We start from the raw sequence: 5,408 nt of genomic DNA, 5'->3' as shown, positions 1-5,408 counted from the left end.
ATATCACCACTATATCAGCATACAGACTAATTGCAAACATTCATTAATTAACTCAAATCTAGCGAAATGTAAATAATGGTACTGTAAAAATGTTGAAATTATTCATTATTGTTGTTCTTTTGGACTGGAACACAACTGCACAACGTATATAAGACTTGGCAATGGTAAATATACAGTTGGCAGCTGTGAACCTGTCTAATAGAATTATTCAGTATTGCATTCAACAATGTATAAAAAAACTTCATACTAATAAACACTTTTTGAAATGTAACTAACGAACTTCCGCCGTAAGCACCATGTAATCTTCTAATAGATCATTATCATACCAATTTAGCCTCGGTTTCATATTCCGGGTCAACTGTACAATGCATTCCTTATTATGCTTCGTCTAGAGTTGATCAAGTGTCAGAATCCAAAAAAGATCCATATCAATTCCATATTATTTTTGGAGCAACAGAAATCTTTCAAAGTGTAAACGAGATTGGTGTTCATTATACATTCTGCTAAGAACAATACCAATTCTTTTTCGGCGCGAACACATCTGTAAAATATTTATAAATGCTTGTGCATGCAGTATTGTACCTAGCAAAATTTATATTTATATATTTCCTGGCTTGTCATGTAAAAATATCACTGACGTCCCATTACAAACTCATATATTCAATTTACAATATATATCGGTTCATTCAGATATACATCAGCGTAATTGTATTGATATTAAGTCTAGAAGGTCATTTCCATTTAACCTATGAAATTAACTGTCGTCTGATGAACGGTTTGTGGTGACAGACAATCACATTTTCAATCTCTTATCTGAAAGCTACGTAATATCTCGTAGAAAAGTCATCGCTATATAATGTTGCAACATTTCGATATTGCTTGTATTGTTACAAAAATTCATTAGCCAATGTTTTATTTAGCTGAGCTACATTATTCAGTTATTTTGATTTAACTCATAAAGTAATACAAATTATCATTATTCAAAGATTAAAACAGGCAACGATATTCTTAAATCAATATCGTAGGAACTGTTGACAGTTAGACCGTTTCCAATTTAGATCTTTAAAATCTACACTTTAGGTGTTAACATACCCTACCTCTTCAATCAGCACTTATCGGCAAACTTTGGTAATGCACTGCAGCAATACAATAACAAAAATTTATAGTTGAACACTCAATTGAAATCGGTTATAACAGTTTCGACACAGTCTATAACACGTTCCTACTGCGTTCCCATGGCTGCTTGGAAAAAAGGTGACAATTTTATGTCTCGTAAAACTTTGCTAAATTGGAAGTGATTTCCGCTGAGGGAATCATTCAGATAGTATAATAAGAAAGTATCAAACAATGATTTAGTAAGATAATAAATTCGACTTGCGTGTAGAATACAAGTGGTAAATTGTGCATACACCTACACTGAAATTGAAATGAGAATTTGATGAAGTCACAGTTTTCTCTCTCATATATGTATTATACCAGAGAAAAAAACACACACAAAGAATTCCTAAATAACGGTAAATTTGAAAATGTGCCAGAGTAGATTTGATTGCGCTTGTTCGTAGACGATCGTTGTAAACGCAAGCTATTGTTCACTATCGATGTGGGCCTGAGGGTACCCACATAAACTAGGTTTGACAAGTTCCGGCCATAGGCGAATGCCGGAGGGAAGGTTATCACAATAGGAACCGCAAACAAATAGATAGGTTTCTTGCATATTCTACTATACTATATCGTTACTTTAGTTAAGTTAGCCTTATGTAATTTATATCCAATAGAAGTAATGGTGCTTTTCTCCTTCGTAACCATTTTCTTACATCAATAATTTAAAAAAAAAACAACAAAAAACAAAAACAAAAAACAAACAAACATTAACATTTCCTGTTCAATCTAATTTTATCTAACGAATCTCTATTTAATGGTATTGTGTTGTTTCATTTAAATAGATGAAAAGAATGAAATTGCAACAGAATGTTCTACTGCAATGCAACAAAATTATCTAAAATTGATAACAAATTTAAAGAGACAACTTTGTAATTAAATAAGCAGATGTTACGAAACAGAAAAGAACATGAAATGAAAAACACTTTAAAAAATGACATTTTTAAAGCAAAGGGGTGATAGAAAAGAACAATTTTGGAAGGCATCCCAGCAAACACATGACGTTAAAATAACGTCGGATTAATGTTAGATTTTGGTCACGACGTCGGCGACCAAAATACGACGTCAATCTGACGTTGAAATACCGATGTCTAATAGACGTTTCTTTTTGACGTCGTATTAACGTCAGGTTATGGTCGGTGTCCTGACGGTAGGTAAAAAAATAACAAAAATAATCCTTTTTCGCTGTTGTAATCATTTAAACTTTTTTTCAAATGTTATTTGGATTACAAATGAAGTGTTGTTATATAAATACAGACCAAGATCGCGGCGTTGCAACCTAATAAAACATATAGGTGGCGCTGTATATACGCAAGTTACATGTGTTATTGTTATGAAATCTATTTATAGCCACAGATCTGTTTACAAGTTCAAATCATTTAACGTTGTAATATTATCATTTGTGGTACATTATATGTATCAAAATTACGAGTTTTTAATAGTGCTTTAACATTTAATCATAGTGACAGAAAAGGGAAAGAGAACATAATTAACCTTTAATTCGAATCTAAAGTCACGTGGATGGAAATTCAAATTCGTAGGCGTTACGTTTTGGCTGTCGGTCAGGAAGCGGGATGCATTGATAAGTGAATATTATAGATTTTCTTGAACAAAAAGGTCAGTTCAATTTATTTAGATTTATTTCTACTTTGTATTTGATAAATAATTGCATGATTGAAAGCACTCTTAAATTTAATTATCATTATTTGAACAGCTGAAGTAAAATGTCACACAAATTCGCGATAATGTGTAATAATAAATCTTTTTAAAATTGACATTTTTAACTCTGCTTGTGAAGAGTTTATAATATGCCTTTCAGTACTACCAAAGAGAATGCTTAGTTTTCATATTTTTCTTAAACTGTGATGTATTTGTCAGTTAAAATCTGAGAATTGAGAATGAATTTGTACGATTTCGAGCATTTCGAACCAAGACGTTTCGGTCCCAAATAACCCAAAACATTCCGGTCCCAAATAATGCAAGACGTTTTGGTTCCAGACATTTCGGCATTAAATCTTTAATTTAAAACTATGAAATATTTAAGACTTGCGTAACTGTTCTATTTCAAACGTAGAATATATACATAAGTTAGAATATAATTTTCTTTTCAGGTAGTTAAAGTGTTGGACATGCTCTCAAAGGTCGGAGGGACGGAAACACGTGAATATGTAAAAAGAAACATATGAAAGTAAGATTTTTGTAAATTCTATTACATACTTTAATCCATACTAAACTGGAGTTTAAAAGCGGCTTTTTAAATGTTCAGTTTATGTTTACTTTTAATTTTTGTTAAAGCTCTCTTATAAAAAGTTGGCAAAATTGTTCATTAAGTTAAGATAACCATGAAAACATTTTTGCTTGTTATTTTTACATGTTTCATAAATTTCTTTTTTTTTCAGTGAAAATGATGTCACACACGCTATTGGGCGCTACAAACGCTACATATCCTCCGGACAGAGGAGGGGTGCTGAAAGAAGGTCATATCTTAAAGCATCACACCTCAAAATTCGTGCTAATTCTCATGGATATCTAAAAGTATAACATTGTGAAGTAACTAAAAGGCAGCAATTTATACATTACTGACAATTATCAAAGGAGGTCAAAATATGCACAATGGCACTAAATGTTTTAGAAATGCTGTAGAAATATAGTTAAAGTACTGAAAATCTATCATAAATTGCTTGAAACATTATTATCAGAATCTTTTAACTTTTCTTAAAATTATAATATTTTCATTGTTTTATTTGATGAGGCAAACTTTGATAGAAATGTGCATACATTGTTTTGTTCTTTAATATTTGTACATGTTTTCTTAGTTTCATTTATGTCATTGTTTTTGTGATACTTTTTGTTTTGTAATTAACTTATTTTATGTTTTATTTTGTTTAATTTATGAAAATTATTTAACCTTGCAGAATTTACTAAAATTGTATGTATCAGCTTAAAATTGCAACTTTTATCTTAAATTAAAAAAAACATGAAACATATTTTTGCTTTAGTTTTCTGTTATACATTTCATTTGAGGGAAAGTTACTTAATAGAATGAGTTACATTAAATTAGATCAAATCAGGATTAGCCCGAAAATATTTATGACGTGGTGCAACAAAAAGGATTAGGGGAATGATAAGATGAAGGTCAGAAAATGATCAGATTTAGGGCAGAAAAGGGTTAATATTTAGGTCGGAAAATGGTCAGATTGAGGTCGGAAAATGGTTAGAAACTGGTTAGATTTAGGTCGGAAAATGGTCAGATTGAGGTCAGAAAATGGTCAGATTGAGGTCGGAATATGGTTAGATAATGGTCAGATTTTGGTCAGGAAAAGGTTAAATAATGGTTAGATTCTGACGTCTACCTGACGTCAGATTATTACGTCAAAAAACTTTCAAATCCAACCGTTTTTCCGACCGTCATCCGACGTCAGAACCTGACTTAAATCTGACGTCAGTATGACGTCTTGTGTTTGCTGAGTAACATTTTACGACCATATTGAGATAAATTTGTAATGTTTCTTCTTTTGCGTTAGTCCACTTAGAAGATAAGAAATCGAAATATCATTAGAATTGTACTCAATGAAGAACCAATATGACCCAAAGGTCATCTGAGAATTTTTAGAATAACGGATTATGTAAAATTAGATCTAATGCTTATTTTAACTTTTTACAAATTTTGGTTAATTTAATTATTATTTGCCTTGCTTTAATTAGTTAGTCTATACGTGAGATAAAGTTTCTTTAATTGTTCTTGTGTTTTATTATTTAACTTATGATGTAAATCATTTTCCTGTATCCTTGCTTTAAAGATTTTAACAATACACCTGCCCTACAAAATGAATTTCTATACTTCTTATCGTTTAGAATTTAATAAAGGTGGTTTGAAAACTATTTTATATACTTGGATTTACCGCCGTAAGTGGACATCGGTTTTTGAGATTATGCCACTAGTCTCGTTAACCATTCATCGAGAACTAGCACTTTAAGAAAACTTAGTAAAAGGTTCCTGGTGGCTGCATGATGTCTTTTTGTGATGTCAGATTATTATATAATCCCACGCAAGTGACAGGCACATAAATCAATTGAACGATGTTTTCGGACTTCGGAAATATGATGCAGCTCGTTACCTTAAGACCCATAATAAAAATAATTTTGTAACTGTTGAATATGTAAAGGGAAGGAGAAATATCGATAAATAACTTCACTTTAATTATAATTTCATCATAGATTATTTCCGATTTGCGGAAGTGTTATGCTTT

The 5,408-nt window shown here is 31.1% G+C and overlaps 1 long non-coding RNA gene across 1 annotated transcript; it reads left to right on the top strand.

Moving 5' to 3' along the window:
• The first annotated feature begins 2,169 nt into the window (after positions 1-2,169).
• LOC132736048 (uncharacterized) lies at positions 2,170-4,143 on the top strand. Its single transcript, XR_009626530.1, has 3 exons — positions 2,170-2,775; positions 3,270-3,346; positions 3,558-4,143. It is a non-coding gene; the product is annotated as an uncharacterized LOC132736048 (long non-coding RNA).
• Positions 4,144-5,408: the final 1,265 nt, after the last annotated feature.

The sequence above is a fragment of the Ruditapes philippinarum genome, unplaced genomic scaffold, assembly GCF_026571515.1.
Source record: "Ruditapes philippinarum isolate M1 unplaced genomic scaffold, ASM2657151v2 ctg4175_1_1_1_1, whole genome shotgun sequence".
Classification (NCBI taxonomy): Eukaryota; Metazoa; Mollusca; class Bivalvia; order Venerida; family Veneridae; genus Ruditapes; species Ruditapes philippinarum.
This window is presented reverse-complemented; position numbering and strand designations above follow the sequence as displayed.